Genomic DNA, 19,457 nt, shown 5'->3' on the forward strand with positions numbered 1-19,457 from the left:
TATTAAATAACGTTTATTTTTAACAAAAATCATAATAGGCTTATAATTATTGTATAATATACATCACACTGCATCACACTACCCCGATGATTTTTTTCCTATAACAACGCTCCCCATCATGTATTATTCCTTGCTTAATAATGCTAGCTGTTATCTTTCTCCACCCCCATCACTTAAATCCTATTTTTATCTGAGTTAAAGTAAAAAGTGCAGTGCACTGTTGAATCACACTTACGTAATAAGTAATTAATGTGATACATAGCATCATAAATATTATAACCTTTGAAGCCTAAATGGAAATACATAATTCATCATATCTACACACTGGGATGTAAAAATAGATCTTTCTTGATGGAAATAATTCAGTGAGGACTGTTTACACTCTGTGGCAGATCTTTTGACAGAGAGTGAAGGCCTCTGGGCTGCTGGATGTAAAGAGCAAAATATTCAAATGAGTGACATTTTGTGGAAAAACAGTCACTGGGGGGAAAAGGAAATGTCAAGAGCTGGTATTTTTGTTTGCTGGGCAAATTCTCCAGGAAGGTACAGCACATTCATGCTCATATGATCTCCTGCATAAAGAAGATCAGGGTCTAATTAAAAGAACATGGCTAGCTGTAGCATCATTAGATTTTTCCAATACACTCAGGAAAAAAAGGGCATTAAGCTGTACTTGTCTTGGGTGGTACCCTCAAGGGCACACCTTTTGTATCTTTACCTAAAGCGTACCTTTAAACCTTTACTCTAAAAATGCCTTTAAAACCATTATGGTCCATTTAGGTACTTTAAATGGTTACATTTCAGGTGAATGATACATATTAAAGTACCTAACTTAAAAAAATGTACCTTAAGGGTACCACCCAAGTGACAAGGAAAGGTAAATAGTACTATTTGCTCTGAGAGTGTATGCAGACTAAACATAAATGCTGGTTAGTCTCTGTAGAAAATCTCTTTCAATAATGGCATTTAGTTCAGCGTCAAGCTTTGTGCCTGTTCAGAGAACCACCCACAGCTGCATTAACAGTGGTTATAATTATTTCAAGTGCAAAATAAAGTGTATTTTTCTCCACTTGGAATTGACTATATGCTTTTCATAAAGCTTATGCATAATACATAGACAGAGTCAGTCGTGTATTCCAATATTATTAACAGCCGTTCACAACACTACACATTTTCTTTCTTTCTGCGCCCCCCCCAACCATAGACCATCCCTCTCTGTCTACCTCTTTCTGTCTCACGCCCCTGAGGAGTTCTCACTTGCAGGCCAGACGCTCTTCATAATGACAAACGCCCTTCATATAAGCAAACGGCACACTTGGGACCCTAGTCTGTCTCTATGACGCTAAACACTGTAATGAAACAGTCCTAACCAACCCCACCAGAGCCAATTAAGCACTTGAGGAGTCGGAAAGACACACACACACACACACACAGACACACACACACACACACACACACACACAGGCACAAATTGACACAGTTAAATGCGCTTATCCAAGGTCTTTTCATTTATATACATTTCCCTGATTTCCTGCAAAGCTTTGATAAAATGATGACAGATGGTTCCATGGTCACTGTCTATGTGTCAGCAGGTATCTGTCAGCCTATCACTGCAATATGTTTCTTGCTAATTATTTTTTGCAAGGATTTAGCTGATTATTTACTGTTACCAGCTGAAATTTGTTATTCTATGCATTTTTCTGTGCCAGTTTCTTAGTTCAGTCCTGAAGCACTTCTCCTGCATGTGTATTATCGACACCACCTTTATAGCAGAATCAGCTAGAGATATGAATTAGATTTCATCATTTGAATCCTATTTCTGGATGTCTGTGTGTGTGTGTGTGTGTGTGGCTCTTTATTGCTTCCTTATAGTCTCTATCTTTCCCATTCAATTTACCTACAAAAACATTTATACATGCGGTTATTGCACTGTCTCTGCGGTTGGCAAATTTATTATTTGATCCTTCAATTGAATCTCTACACAAAGACGAACTCATACATTAATAAATAAATAAAACCCTCCCTTCTTCCAGACTCCAGCCACCAAAGATGGTTAAAAATAACTCTGGCACATTTCATCGCCCATTTCTGTGCATCCTAACTTTATTATGATTCAATCTGCAATTAAACGGAGAGTCCGGGGATTATGAAATCTGTTACAGCTCACCATGGAAACTAGCGTATATCAAGTGTGAATAAGGCGACTGCTCCAGCCTCAGTGACAGCTGCTGTTCCCATTACAGCAGCAGACTGATGGGGAGAGATACACGGGTGCTATCTGTAACCCCTTGGGCTGGGGGCGGAGGGAGGGAGGGAGGGAGGGAGAGGGATTAAGCCAGGTAATGTCCATTCTCTACCTGGTGATGGGCAGCCCACTGCAAAAGCTAAATGAACTTCTATAAATAGAGCTGGGGAGAAGAGGAGATCTTGTGCTTCTTGTGTGTCAATATTTCTAGGCATGTGTGCTGCTGGAGGATTTTCAGACTTTCCCTAAAGTGTTTCAGTTGATTTTCTGAGCAATACAAAAACATACTAGAGGATAAAGGTGGGCTATACGTCTATATAACATTAAAAATTGCTTTCCTGAGAAATCAGGAATGATTGACAAGTAGCAGATCAGAAGTCAAATACATATTTCTGTTTTGATTTCCCCTCTTTTCAGAATCAAATGAAGTTTAATTGTATAGCACTTTTAACAGTGGACATTCACAAAGCAGCTTTACAGAAACACGGATGTAGATTTAGTTCCCTAATGAGCAAGCCAGAATAGAGAGTGGCGAGGACAGATTCCCTGAGACAACATGAAGAAGAAGTGTTCAGTATGAGAATACTGTAAATAAGAGTTCTGGGATGAGCACAGGACAGTCTTTATGATTGCAGCAGTTCTTAGATCAAAGTGTACTGTATCCAGGTGAAATTATCCAATGAAGAAAAGGTGAGACTTGGAAATATACTGTTTTTGGGAAGGGAAAATCTTTAGGGTAAGCAAATGGGAGCATAAAGTCACAAGTGTATTCATCATCAGTAGCTGCTTTATCCTGATCACGGGCATCAGACATGCTCATTCACACCTAGGGGCAATTTAGAGTCCATCAACTGGCATGTTTTGGGAGGTGAAACCAAGGTACCTGGAGGAAATCTACATGGAAAGGGGGAGAACATGTAAAAAACTGTATAGACAGTAACTCAAACTCGGGATTGAGGACCATGGAGCTGTGAGGCAGCAATGCCACCTGCTACACCACAGTGTGAGACTCTTTTGGCAAACCTGGATGTTGTAATAATCATGATATGGTATTTTTGACATATTGCTCATATGACATACATGACATGTGACATATTGTCTCTTGTAGTTTTTCTTTCGTGGTTGTGTAGAGGCTGCTTAAATGCAGGTAGGAACTACATTTGTGAGTGGGGAACTAAAGAAATGTTGGACAACATCTGCCATGACTGGTTCAAGTAATCACTCAAGCCAATTGTTTGGATTTGTCGCATGACCATGTCATATCTAATATGCATAGAATTGAGAAAATCACCCACCTCCACACTGGTGCTTTGTCACTTGCCTCTGTCGCTGAAATCATGGCTCTGTGTTGTTCATGTTCACCACAATGATTGGTGGCCTGTTGCTTTGTCACTAACTAAAGTGAATGTCGGCTTATAATCAAGACATTACAGTGCAGACCCTCTTTATACATGACAATCATGACACATGACAATAACAGTTTGAAAGTTATTTATTAGATTGTGTGGAAAGCTGCGTTACACACACACACACGCATACGCATACACACACAGCAAATTATACCCGTCTCTCAGGTATGTGAGGTAACAGGCAGGCTAACATTACCAATGTGCTTCTCTATTGGCTCTCAATTGGCCTGTCAATCAACAAAGGGCTAAGAAAGTCCCTGCCATCTTTATCAAGGACCCAGGCTTGAGTTTGTGCAAGGAGCCAAACAACACCTGACACTTATTGCCTTTATTGAGTCTGGAGCCAAAAAAAGACTTCTCTCTCAGGGATATTGAACACTTTGGACAATAGTTTTAGCACAATAAACTTCACAGCACTAGCCTACGTTAGAGACAAACAGAGCACTAAGTGAACATAAAAACTGATTTAACTCTTTGAATCTGAGCTTTAGCCAAGCTCTGATAATGATGATTGATGATCTGATTTAGGAATAGTGGGCTCAATTTTTGTGCAAATTGTTCATGTGGAAGGTCATCGAACAATTTTAAGTCTTTATGGACAGAAATAATGTAAATTCACTTTGGTTCATAATGGCACCAACATTATCTCCTCTCAAGACAAACAGATAATATAGCCTTTTCATGATTTCAAGCAAAGGCATAAAAGTCCTGTCTCATTTCATACAACTCATTTCCTTCATTCCTTCTTTCCTTCCTTCATTCATTCATTAATCTTACATATTTTTGAGAGGTGGGAGGAAATCAGAGAACCCAGAGGAATCCCACTTGGACACTGCGAGAACAGGCAAAACTACTTGAGAACCCTGGAGCTACGAGGAATGATGCTACCTGCTGCGCCAACCGTATCGCCCAAATATGGTTTTTGTACCACTAAAATAGACATGCAATCTATAATGGAAATGTAATTAAGTGTCCACATAGGCACACTTGGCTTTTAAAGTGTATGAGAGGTGATAAGTTGATTGGATATCATCTTTTAGTATTTCACCTAACCACACTTCCTCATTTTAACCTCAACTGTTTTTTAAAATTACACCACTCTTTACCAGGTTACAACCTGCACCAACGGTTATAAGAAAACCTAAATTATTTTTGAAATACATATATTTGCCAATACCATGATGGGAGACAGTCTGTATGTATACCCATCAAGTATTTCAGTGGACTGAACCAAGTACTTCAAAAAATACTGTGTCAGAGTCGATCAACGTATGAAAAAAATCTGTCCGTACTTCAGCGACTCCCAGCAAACCAGCTCAGCTATTGTAGCACCTTTGTTGCACTCCAATAACATCTGTTTATGTAAAGTATTTAGCTGAATGCAGCTGACTGTAGCAGAGACTAGCTACAGGGCTAGTCATTAGCTCAGAAAGTTTTCAAATTTTTCATTTTATTTAGCAAACTGACTACATGGTTTGTTAAAAACGTCAGCAATTAAAACAGAATGTTTAAATATGTATGAACAGAGGTGTGTTCATTTGTCCATGGCGCTAGTCAAAAGTGGTAACATGAAGCGCAGTGTGAAGCAAAACATAACCACGGCAAATGGCCTTATTTACAGCCATAAATTAATCCTTAACGGTTAAGCATTACAATGTTCTGTACGTGTTGTTGCCATTCAGTCATGTTAGGTGCTTATCTGGATCTATGTGAGCAAGGAATTCTATGTAGCTTGGCCATTACAAATTTTATTTTTGTACTTGCGTTGATTATATGATTACAAAAACAGGTCACCAGTGTGTCACTGGTGCCACTACATAACATTGTGTAGAATGCTTAAAATGCTTTTTTAGTCAAAATAATGATCTAAACCTAAAGTAAGATTGTTTATCTGCGGAACAGAACAGCCAGATCAGATGACATTCTCAATCTTTTACAGGAACAGAGGCAGATACAAAAGACATTTTACTGGCCATTAAAGACAAAACAAAAGGTTACAAGAAAGCAACAAGACAACCATATATATATATATATATATATAAATTTTTTTTTTTTTTTTTTTTTTTTTTTTTTTTGATATATATATATCAAAAAGTGGCCAAATGGCCTCTAATATGCATTACATGTGTCTTTCAAGGACTACAAACACCTGATACATGATTATGCAACACAACTTCCCCAGTATGAAGATATCTTCATTACAGGTCATCTCAAGCTGAAAATAACCACAGGGGGTGAAGCTTTGGTGTCTGTCTACAAAGATGTGATGTACGAATTGTGTACAGCAAGTGACAAACAACCTTCTCAGGTCACTGGGCTGTCAATCAGTACAGAACAGAACAGCAGCTGCCTCATATTTTAAACAGGCAATTAGACAGACATCTAACCTTCTCCACGCTCTACCACAGCTAGACATTAATTAGCACCCCTGTAAGTGATTCACACACACATAAATCAGCTCATCAGAATTACATAAGCATGAAACACACATTCAGAAACCTGAAGCACGCACACACATACACACATGGACGTAGGAATATTGGATGCATCAGTGGAAGGAGATTGAATGGAGATGTTGACAGAGCAAACCTTGGCAAAGTTTGAGCACTCCTGCGTATTTAGAGAGCTCGTGTAATAAGACATGGTGTGCTGTCATCTCTTCCTTCAAATGAACAGATGATTAAATAAAGAGTGACCCTCTAAAGCCCATACAATCAAATCTGTCTCATTGTTCTCTGATGTGCATTGACCTGTGGCCAAAAGGGTTCTTCTAGCAGTCCCTCTGCCTAATATTAATAACTATTGTGAAAATGCAATCACTATACAGAATGTGGACAATCATGGAAATGCTATTCAGTGACACTTTTCCTTTCGGTAGCACTGAAAAAGCCCATCTCTTTTCTTAAACTGCTGTTCAGCAACATTAAACACATCATCTCTCTACAAGTTTCCATTCTGGCCCTGGCTACATCGTTTAAGCGTGAAGGAGATTGTTATAACCAAAGGAGAAAGTGTTGTTTTAAACGAACGTGCCCGTAATACCATCATCCTGACTGGTGGAGGATCTGATCATCGCAGAAATGTCATCCACTGCACTGTAAGGTGGTGAGAGATAGAGATGGGGTATAATTTATGACATAGCATGAAGAAAAGCAGACGGCTGAGGTCTCATTACTGAACTGCGAGGGTTTTCTCCCCCATCCTGATCACTTCTGGTGCTAGACACAGTCCATCTGCTTTAATCCCACCAGCACTACTTAACCCTGGTCCAGCTTTACTTAACCCAGCATGTTGCATTTCTGACTTACACACGATAAGTAGGGTGGACAAATCATAAATTTATTAGCTAGCCGACCTGCCAAGTTAAAGCTCCAGTGTGCTGCCCTCGTGCTTTAGTTGCCTGGAAACCTAACTGACTAGGATAAAAGGTGGTAGCTAATGTAATGTAATAAAATATGGCCAGCCAGTTAGCTAATTTATACAGAAGGGAAACAAATGGGTTTAAGATTATTATCATCTTCTGACAAAGAACCACGTGATGTTTGTGCCATTAAGGAATCAGCAAGTCACTGGCCAACGTTTTGGTGCGATGTTCTCTCCTCACATCGGACAAAAAGTATATTATTATTTTATTATTAGTTTCATCAGTGTTTCCATGTATATGCTTGTTTCTGATTCTGAAAAGTAGTACTGGGCAATAGGACGATCTTAAAAACAATACTGTGATAAATTACTTATGTCAAATTTTTATTAATTCCCTTTAAAAAAATTTTTTTATAATTACGAACTGACTGGAATCAGCTGATTTGATAAAAAATTTTATGTAATCTTTAAAATTGTAAAATGTTAAATTTTTGTAATTCTTTTACAGATTTTTTTACAGAACTTTTCTTCTTTCTGTGTTAAATATTTTAGTTACTTTTATAAATAAAATAATAATAATAATAATAAATGTATTTATTATTTTATTATTATTATTATTATTTTATATGAAATAAAGTATGGAGCGGGGTATTTTTTTAATGCGCCACTGCTGTATTACTCGGTTAGCAAAGGTCAACAAAGGAGTAGGGTTTTTATTTTCATTTTCTGGTTGTTTTAACTACTTGTCCACCCAGAGAGCAATGAATAAAAATACAAGAAATCTGCTTGTCCCAGAAGCCCTGCTAGTGCTTTGGCCACCCTGGCAAGGGAAAGGAATATACCGAGAATGAAACTCTGCTTTAAAGGAACATTAGCATTTTGAGCCTAATCTCCATCCACAGCATCTGTAGTCTATGTACAATTATTATAAACAAGAATTTCAACACATTTCAGCATTTCAAATTTCAACACATTTCAGCATTTCAAATTTCAACACATTTCTGTGTACTGAGAAAAGAATGGACAATCTTTTTGCCTGAAACTCACTTATATAATAAGTCTAAGAGCAGTTATTGAATTTTGATAATAAATATTACTCTATCTAGCAAAAATTCAAAACTACAACCATTTATCTCTAACAGTAAATGTGTTAGGATTACAAAGACAGGAGAGAATGTCATACCAAAGCTGTTCTTATGTAAATTTATCCAACAAACACAATAAGGTAAACAGCAATTCTATTTTTTCCAACTGTGTAGGCATTTCAGATTTAATCCTGATTGAAACCAGTGTCTCCTAAACAACTCAGAAACAGTGATGATGCTAGAAAAATGTGTAGGTGTTGGTGTATTTTTCATATGTTTAGCGCCAGGATGCTTGCAGGAAACAGTAAAATAAAGTAAGATTGTGTCAGTTAGTGTGAAAAGCTACACAGCAGAGCATGGCACTGCAATGTGCAGAAGCAGCATGCTATATTATATCTGATTTAATAAAATGAATTACAATTAGCTTTAATGGCTTATCATTTAACTGCCTATTATGAGGTAGTTGCGAACAGCTTATTAACCATTTATGGTCATGAGTTTTGCTGGCGAAGCTTAGCAAGATCAGATTAAGTTTGTTTTGAGATTTTATTATACAAAGTTTTTCATCACTAAACGCAAAACAGCTGTGCCATGAACATGCTTGGTAGTTAGTCAGTGTGTGAATATGAAGAAAATCAGTGTGAAACTTGTAAATCTGGCCCATTGTGCTTTTTTTTGGTAAATTCAGCACAGAAGCTATAGCTAATAGTAAGAAGATAATTATGAAAATATATTGACAGGGGTTATAAAATGAGTTTACAAATCCCTTTGATTGAAGAATTCATGAATAATGCATGTTTCCCATTAACATTTTTTGACCTTCAAAACTACCTCACAGACTTCAGTTATAAGGCAGTGTCAATCAAACATGTTTTCTGCTCTTTTCACAGGGCAAGCAAATGTAAAAATGCGGTCATTGTACATATACTATACTATGCGATGGATAAAGACTAGCTTGAAAAAGGCTTGAGTTTTCCTTTAATAATAATTGATTACAGCTCACTCATAGTTAATGTACCATAATTTGTATTAACCTAATTGATGACTAAGTGTTTTTTGTGGTGTAATGAATGGTGCTCTGAATGCATCAGAGCAGAAATTCATATACTTCTACCTCTGATAGGTCTATTTATAATGTTCACTGCACTATAATTATGACTCAATACTTATTAGTAACGCTGTTACACAGTAAGAAGGGCATAGCAATATAAATTGCAACTGTGTGTGGCCCAGAACTGGATTTGTCCATCCCTAAATTAGAGTATGTATAGTATGAGGATCTCACAGGTACAGTGAGTCACATATGCCAACACAGCCTAGAACACTGAGCTACAAATAGCCCAGAAGTGATGACTCTCTATTTTGTTTTGACCCATGGCCAAAAGGATCTTCAACTCTGTAGGCTGAGACTGTAGGTGGGAAGTTTAAAACAGGATAGTAATAATCATAGATTGCTTAAAAAAATCTTACTTTAGTCATGATCACATTGTAACCAATTAAACATAATTGCCTACAATACCAGAGCACCAAGCTGATGTTAGTTAACGTTAAGTTCCCCATTCATACACTCTTAGAAAACAAAAAAGTTTACCCTTCTTTGCAGAACCCTTTAATAAAACATTTCAAGTAGAACTTCTTTAAAAAGGAGACATCAGAAAAGCATCGCAGGTTCGAAGCTCTCCAGGTGGGAGGGATGGTGATACTCTCTCTCTTGTCAATCAGAGTGACACTAACCAATCATGGGCATCTGTGAGCTCATGTATGCGGAAGAGGGTAGTTAGCACATGAGTGTGTTCAGCTGCCCTGTGAGGTGTAGCGTGTGTAGCATGAGCCATTGGCTGGGAACTGGCAAATGACCAAATTGAGAATAAATGTGGGAAAAGAAAATCCAGAAAAAACACTAAAATTAATAAAAGCCTTATAGGGACGCTCTGCAGTTACAAGAGTGATGAATGTGGACCTGCTGGTGAGTCCTAGGTCTTTAATGGGTTAAGCGTTCAAAGAACCCATTAGGAACTCATTTTTCCTTAGAGTGTATATATATTTATTGAATGATCAATCATAATGCAAACAGTGTGCATACACAGCTACTACTGCACACTGTGGTGGAATGTCTGTTTGTGTCTAATCTATTTGTGTCTAATCACATTTATAATTATACATTTAAAGGAACATAAAATGGCTGTTTTTTGTTGTTGATTTAAAATGATAAACCAGTTTTGTGCCTAAATTGGCTAGATAATTGGGACAGTCAAGTATTTAATAGTGTCCAAAATAATCAGGATCACTAAGGAAATCAAACTTGACATATTTCTCCTGTTGAGTCCTGCTGACTGCCAAAACCTGAAGGAGTACTGATGAGCACTACAGTCACTCCTGGCAACCAGGCCGAGACATCTCGTGTTTTCTCCATAGTAATTACTAGCAGTTAGAGACCTTGATTATAACTAATTGTAGCGAGCCAAATGCTAGGCTCCATCGCCCAATAGACCTCGCTGTGTTAGGGGACAAATCAGGACTGCGACCAAAAACTCCAGGATTTTTGAAGTTAATTTCCATCTCAAACAAAATTGTTCTTTGATTTTCAGCAGCTCTCTGCACATGTGAATAAATCAGGAGAGGCTCCCTTGGTACGGGTACAGAACATGGATTGGTCTCTATCAAAGCCTGAGCTTTTCAGTTCCTGCGATGAATAGTGGGAACAAAAGCGATGGCAGCAGAGGGACATCTTGCCTCATTAGGCTTCTGCTTAATCACTCTTCTGAAAGCATGTTGAAAGAGGTGCAGAGCATCTGGGCAAAAGGTACCCTTCCCCTCGCACTTCTAACTTTCATTACACAACTCTTTTCATGTGGCAGCTTTGGGCTCACATTCATCAAGATGCTCATCAAGTTAGAAGCCTGATAAAAGATCACTATCTCTGTTCAGTATTATACAGGAGGCTAAGACACACCACAACCAGAACCTTTGATGTTAATAGGCTGATAATTGGTGGTAAGTTCACAATGGTGTGTTTTATTGCTGATCGTTTCACCGTGAGCACATATGGAACATGTATAATTAGTAAACTGCCAATTAGGACATAAGGAGCAGACTGAATGACACATTTGTGCCAATTTTTGTCATTTTGTTTTTATGCCATGCCATCTGTTAAGTTGTAGAGCTACTAACATTCCACGAAGCTGTAAGAGATTAAACAAATTGCTATCTATCTATCTGTCTACAGCCACTTTTGTTTATTTTAGCAGTTTTTTTTAATCAGTAGCAAGTGACACGGTATACTGGTAATTTAGGAATTTGCAGTTGCTATAACTAGTACACAAAAAAATTTTGAACAAAAACAGTGCAAAAGAGCACTGTACCTATCGACATGTTCAAATTAGTTTTTTCATTAGTATTTGTAGATACATGTTTATTTTCACAGATTTTATTAGCCGATGGACTTCTGACTTCAGGACTTCAGAATTTTTGTCATATTCATGACTTCATCATTTTCAACATATTCAAAAATATAGAGCTAACATGACAGGATTTCTGAGACAACATTTAATTTTCATTCTTGAATGTTTACTATCTTCACCGTTACCACTAACTAATCATCTTGGAGATTATTTAAAAAAATTTTTAGTCATGAATGTTCATTATCTTTACTTCTAATGCTTGCTGCAAGCTAGAGCTAACCTGACAGGAGTTATGATGGGATTTTTATGTCGTGCTAGAGCTAAACTGACAGAATTTCTGAGACAATCTTTAATTTTTACTCATGGACGTTCAAAATCTTCACTGCTAAAACTAGCTAATAGCTAGAGCTAACCTGACAGAAGATGAATTTTTTGTTTTTATTCATGAATGTTCAATCATCATTGCTAACTCTGGCTACTAGTTAACCTGATTTAACCTGACTAGTCTCATTCATTCTATAGTACCCCACACTGTCTTTACCATTCATTCACAACAACAGGAAATACAACCTACTAACTCACTTTTCCATTTAAAAATAAGGTGGAAATGATATCCCAGAACATCTGAATCACAATAGGATGCTGCAAAATATGAGTGGCACTTAATGTCAGAATGCTTTTACTGACATTTTAGGCTCAAATCACCATTCTCTCTCAGTTGATTGGCCTAACAGTTCAGAATTGGCAACAATTAATTTAGTTTTAACTGTACAAATCCTTTTCTCATTTACTGTTCATTACTGGAAACATTACATAGAGGAGAAAGTGTGTTGGGAGAGCGATATACACAAGTCATTTCCATACCTGCCCTGAATAAATATGGAACAGACACTGGATGTGAGTAGCACACTTACCATTAGCGCGCCCAATAATTTCAGTGAATTAAGCAATCACTGCAATTAAAAAAATGATTTAACACGCAAAGGAAATGTTTCAGCCATATCAGGTGTCCCAGGAAACGTTTCACCCCATTCAATGCGTAGACATTCATAAAGCACATAGCAACATTTCCTTTCATGTGCAAATGAGGACGTTGTAATGTTAACCACATGGTATGTGTGATATTCTACTTAAGAGCACACAGAAACTAGGCATGCATCGATACTGATACTGGTACAAGTCTGATACTGTGATCATTTACTTGTACTCACAAAAATGCTCGGATACATTGTTATACTATGTGATAGCATCAGTAACCTGATAAAACATCTTATGCCATTTAAACAGTATCTTTAATATAGAGAGCAAGCGGACAGTGATGTCAATTGCATGCAAACAAAGCTGTTCACAAGTGTGGAGCAGTGAAACAAGCATGCAAAAAACTGCTGCTTGTGAGAGCACTTCAGTTCTGTGAGCACTGAGCACTGAGACATGCACACTTCCTGTGCATTTTTAATGACCACATACACTGATACTGTTCTGTGCTCAGGTCAGCCGTCCTTGCACCCTCTATTAAAGATACTGGTTATACCATAACATAAAAATCCGCACAAAGAGTTCAGTTGTAGCAGAACATGGGAGCAACCACCATAAACAGAGCTAAATAAAATGTTCCATTATGCCCCTGGTTGCTTAATATTAAATAGGTTATTAATGTCAGTATCAGTATAGCAAAAAGCCAAAAAATATAGAATCAGTGCATCCCTAACAGAAACATTTCAGTTCGTAGCCACTGCTAAAGTTTTCAACACTGGTCTAAATCATTTACATTCCCTTTGTCCAGAACTGTACACATACTCAGGGCTTTTTTAATGAACATTATTCTGTCTTCTCTGCCTTCTATCTTGTTTTGCCTGTGGTACAAGAACAGCCTAACAAAAATTCCCACTTATTCTGCTGACGTCAATTGTAGTCTATGGAGACATAGGAGACCTTTCATAAAGATGACCTTCTGCTGTCTCCAAGTGGCAGCTGTTCCAAATCCTCTGCCTGAGAAAATAATCTTTGATCAAGGTTACTGCTTTCTGTTAGTACGGCTAAAGCCCTGCAAATCCACTGCTGGTTTGTAGTGAGCTTGGCACAGAACAGCGTGCTGATGATGTACAAAGTAAAATCAGCTTCTACAGAGGCTGCCAGAGTTGCACTCAGCCCTGTATCAAGAACTTTAATAACTCATGTTCATAGCTAAAGCTGATTTCTGACCACTCGGAGGTGGGATGGGAAGGTTAAGGTTGGCCTCCCACTCACCCGCTCCAGGCATGCATCACTTCAGGCCTCAGGCTCACACGCACACACACACACACACACACACACTTCAGTTCAAGTCCTTGGTAAATATCAGGAACCTCTGTGGGACATTTGTCCCAGGCATTTGTACAGCAGCTTAATACCGAAGCTTCATATCGCTTGGAAAAATTAAAAGAATGGAATCGTGACTGTTTGAGCGTGTGTGTGGGAGAGTGTGAAAGAGACGAAGAGGGAGAGAACAGCTTGCATGCAATACTGCGCAAAATCATTCTAATTCAATTTATTACTATAGTGAAAATATTTCACGGTCACATTATCATTTTTTTCAAGGATAAACATCACACCAGATGTGAGACTTTGGTTATAAACAGGTTGGAAAATAATGGCATTCTCATAAAACAGTACACTACAATCTATCAAGCTAAAGGGATTTTAGTTTGCCCTAGAACCTTTTAGCCCTAAAGAATGTTATTCAGTAATTCTTATGAATTATTTAGTAAATACATTAAAACTAATAGGAAAACTCTGTAGTTACAAAAGTAATGAACCCTTGAGAAACCCTTGAGAAACCCTCTTTTTAAGAGTATATTTGTGTTTGGGGTTAGGCCTGTCATGATTTTGAAATTCAGTCTGATAATTCATTGTCATAAACATGATTGCAATTAACAATTTATCTGTCTCTTATGTTGCCTTATGCTATTTTTATAATAAAGACATACCAACAATATAATAATGCCTATACACAGCCATTTATCACTGTTGATCATATATAATGTACATTTGCTTTTTACACTGTAAAAAATCCAAAATCATGTAAGATATTAGATAATTATTAATAATAAAGCATATTTAAAAAATATCCAAATAGTTTACTGGACAGCGAGCAATGTATTATGTAAACAAATAATGTTCTTATTTGCTTATTTACTTGTACTAAATCTTGTCAAAAAATAGCAGCCAAAAAATAAAAGAGGCAAAAATCAGATTTGGCCAAAATTGGGTTTTTCTGTCTGTAACATATACAGAAATTTATTATTTATAAAATTATTTATTCATTAACCCTATCTGCTCCACTGGCACTGTAACATGGCACTTTGACCCCATCTTCCTAACAACTGGTATATATATATATATATATATATATATATATATATATATATATATATATATATATATATATATACACATACGCAGCCAGGTCCGGAAGTATTTGGACAGTGACAGAGTTTTTGTGATTTTGCCCTTATAAACCACCACAATGGATTTGAAATAAAACAATCAACATGTGATCGAAGTGTAGACTTTCAGCTTTATTTTAAGAGGTTCCACAAAAATATGGCATTTACCATTTAGGAATTACAGCCATTTTCAACAAAGTACCTCCATTTTCAGGGGCTCAAAGGTATTTGGACAAAGTGACATAATTGTAAATATAACCATAATTTTTATACTTTGATGCAAATCCTTTGCAGTCAATGACTGCCTGAATGACTCTCAAAACTCAGATTCTGAGTTTCCTCCCTGGAGATGCTTTGCCAGGCCTTCACTGCAGCCACCTTCAGTTGCTGCTTGTTTGTGGGTCTTTCTGCCTTCAGTCTTGTCTTCAGTAAGTGAAAAGCATGCTCTATTGGGTTGAGATCAGGCGACTGACTTGGCCATTGAAAAATATTCCATTTCTTTGCCTAAAAAAAGTCTTGAGTTGCTTTTGCAGTATGTTTAGGTCATTATCCACCTGCACTGTGAAGCGGCGTCCTATCAGTTCTGTAGCATTTGGCTGAATGTGAGCAGAGAGTATAGCCCTATACACCTCAGAATTCATCTTGCTACTTCTGTCAGCAGTCACATCATCAATAAACATCAGTGAGCCCGTTCGATTGGCAGCCATACATGCCCATGCCATAACACTGCCTCCACCATGTTTGACACATGATGTGGTATACTTTGGATCATGAGCTGTTCCTTTCTTTCGCCATACTTTTCTCTTCCCATCATTCTGGTACAAGTTAATCATCAGGCCAAAGAATCTTATTCCAGAACATGGGAGGCTTTTTTAGATGTTTTCTGGCAAAGTCTAATCTGGCTTTCCTGTTCTTGAATGTTACCAGTGGTTTGCACCTTGTTGTAAACCCTCTGTATTTACATTCATGAAGGTGTCTCTTGATTGTAGATTTTGACAATGATACGCCTACCTTCTCCAGAGAATTCTTGACTTCTGTTGATGCTGTGAATGGATTTTTCTTCACCAAGGAAAGGATTCTACGATCATCCACTTCAGTTGTCTTCCGTGGTCTTCCAGGCCTTTCGATGTTGTTGAGCTCACCAATGCTTTCTTTCTTTTTAAGAACGTACCCAACTGTTGATTTGGTCACACCTAAGGTTTTTGCTATCTCTCTTATAGATTTATGTTGTTCTTTCAGTCTAATGATGGCCTCCTTCACTTGCACTAAGATCATCTTGGATTTCATATTGGTAGCTCCAGCCGAACAGCTGCCAAATGCCAACTCAATACCTGTTATCAACTCCAGACCTTTTATCTGCTTCATTTGTCTTGAAGTAATGAGGGAATGGACCGCACCTGGTCAGTTAACTTCTTGTCAGTCAATTGTCCAAATACCTTTGAGCCCCTGAAAATGGAAGTACTTTGCTTAAAATGGCTTTAATTCCTAAATGGTAAATGCCATATTTTTGTGAAACATCTTAAAGTCTACAGTTCAATCACATCTTGATGGTTTTATTTCAAATCCATTGTGGAGGTGTATAAAGGCAAAATCACAGAAACTCTGTCATTGTCCAAATACTTCTGGACCTGACTGTGTGTGTGTGTATATATATATATATATATATATATATATATATATATATATATATATATATAATGTATATGTGACAAATAAAGGCTTTTTCTTCTTAAAATTCAGGCTGTAATCAGATACCAGATGTCAAATTGTCCACAATGTACCTTCACCACAGCTGGAATGGAATCTTTAAATGCAATTTTCCCCTTTTAGATGTAACCAGTTTTTAAATTGCTTTAAAATGACTTTTGAGTTGAGATATATGCAAAGTTGAGATACATACAAAAGCCTGTAGTTTTAATAACTATATATAGTAGAAAATGTCAAAGTCTCCACATGTTAAGTCACTATACATATTACATATTATACAACAAAATAATGACCGTGCCGAAACTAAATACTTTGACTAAGAATAATGATTTAAAAAAAAAAAAAAAAAGCAGCAATTAAAAAGCCAAGCACTTTCTGGCCCCATCCCTTAGAAACGGAGGACAACCATAAGCCAGTGGGACCATCGGCACTCGGCTTGATGTGTTGGATGTGTTTCAGCCATTGCTGAGATATTGCCTAACGTCCTGTTTTCAGTAGCCCTCCCAAGCTGCAAATGAACTCGAAGCTTATTTGTCCATCATGTCATGTTGCTAGACATATGTGCCAGGTTTGGTGTGTAAAAGCTTTGCCTCACCAGGGAATCACCAGAAAGAAGAATCATGATTTGATGTTAAGTGGTTCAAAAGTTATGAGCAGTTTAAATAATTTGTGATTTATAGCAACCTCTAGAGGTGAATTTGGACAAAGCTTCTTGGAGTCCCCTACGCTCTGGTCCTTAACTCACTTAAAAAATTTGATCTGAATATGTCACTTTCTTTGTATGTTATGGAAGAACCACACAGCATATCAAAAATCCAAGAAACAAGTTTTGTTTGGGTTGGTTTCACAATCCAATATCCTTGAAAATCCAATATGGACAAAATTACCAGCATGGAATTGTTTGAATTCAGCATGACCCAAAGAATCAGAGGAAAGTGGGATGTTGCATGGAAGAGTTATTATTGCAAATGTATATCCAGATTTGCCCAGTTGATGGTGCTAGAGTGCTTGAGGGGCATACACCAAAACTGATGTGTACTGTATGCAGCTGAGACTGTCAAAATTTCATAAAAAAAGGTATGAAGCATGCCACAGACTCCCAATGTAGAAGTATAATAATAAGAAAACATACAATTACAATATGCACATTGCTTCGCCCTTAACAAGTTGCCTCGCTGGTTTGACTGCAATTGCAATTACCTACAATAATCCTGATCTTAAATAATTGTGATCAAGTGTTTGTGTAATCATTGTGACAGGCCTAGATATGGGTAAATATGAATGCGTGATGATGCTAACAAATATTTGCGCACACGATTACACTTCTAAACCTCATCATAAAAAATGGCTTCTATTTTCATTCACAAATGACCAAATGTAGAAAAGGAATGAATGGAGCCAGAATACTGCTAACATGTCTGGCAATCAGACATAATGTGACACCGGCTACTGAGATTTTCATTTCTGTCAAGCACCATCCTTGAGATCTTGTCCCATGTTCAAATCTTACGTGATTGATGGTGCTATTCTGTCGAGCCGAAATGGGCTGCATGTGGCAGTCCATCTCAATCCTTACACAGGTAAGCGAAAACTATCAGCAGGGCAGTCTCTAGTGGGGTAAAGGCTGGTGAAAATTCTAGAGGTCCTAGAGGAGAAGCGCCAACAAGAATTTGAACAGGACTTCTGAATATATTTAATTTATGCAACCCGTAATATGGAATTAAAGAGGTTTGGGGCAAGGATCAATTTTCTTTCAATAGTGCCCAGAAAAATCCCTGAGTAACTTAGGTAGATTGTCACATTTGCTTCATAAGAGCAGAAACTCAAGCAGACATGATATTAAAGCCAGTCACTACTTGAAAGTCTTCACCTGAGAGGGGCACTCCTTGGAAGACAATTTCATAACATGCACAGTTAATGGCGCTGAGTGCTGCAGGTCAGTAATTGCACACATTTGGATAGATAATGCACATTTCCTTTGGACACATCTCCACACTGCTGGAAAGTACATAGCAACAAGAACAGTAGCAGCAATGCTAACCTCTATATCCATAATGAGCACAAGCTGTGGCTTCTTGATTACATGCCTGCACGCAGCATGAGAATGTACATTGGATAATAAGCTCAGATTTGACGCACTGGCTTCAGAATGGCCTTAAATGGATTTTTTGGAAACGTGGTGTGCCATTCCGGCTCTTATTTTATACCGCACAGCACTGCGATGGTTCCACAGCAGTCACACCATAATGAATAAGATGAGCAGCATGAGCTGGGTTTGTGCTCTAGCTAAGGAAAATCTTTACAAGAAAGCCATGTCAATAAAACACAAACATGACAATCAAATTGGTAATAAGATGGAAGGCACTAGTGAAATTTACACCAGGTGTTTGAAAGGCGGCTTATGGCACAAATCCAGCTGCTTCCAGGAAAAAGGCAGTGGTGCCGGTCAAGTCTTTGAAACTAAAACAGACAACATAGTGAAGGACGGTGAGAAATACACCCAAGAATCTTGGCACGATCCACTGAAAGGAAACAATTAGTTCCATCACTTCCATTAGTGTGGAGCAGAAGACAATGCAATGGAAAGATGAAGAAAAGAGAGAGATAAAAGTAAATGAAATTCCTTTCAGGAAGGTCCACAGGTACAGGCCTGGCACGAGCGTGATTTATTCAGCAGCACAAGCCGCCAGGTGTTCTGAATAGGGCAGCGATATCAAAAGGCGGAAATGTGCATTAAAATGTGCTTTCACATTAACATTCTGCTTTGCATGCGGAGAAATACAAACACCTTTCCTCGGAGCACAAGACTCGAAACTGAATAA

General features: G+C 37.7%; 1 protein-coding gene across 2 annotated transcripts in view; it reads right to left on the reverse strand.

The window, feature by feature from the left end:
* Positions 1-19,457, reverse strand: part of pde4d (phosphodiesterase 4D, cAMP-specific) — a 139,111-nt gene that overhangs the window by 83,783 nt on the left and 35,871 nt on the right. The window lies entirely within an intron of this gene.

The sequence above is a fragment of the Pangasianodon hypophthalmus genome, chromosome 8, assembly GCF_027358585.1.
Source record: "Pangasianodon hypophthalmus isolate fPanHyp1 chromosome 8, fPanHyp1.pri, whole genome shotgun sequence".
Taxonomy (NCBI): Eukaryota; Metazoa; Chordata; class Actinopteri; order Siluriformes; family Pangasiidae; genus Pangasianodon; species Pangasianodon hypophthalmus.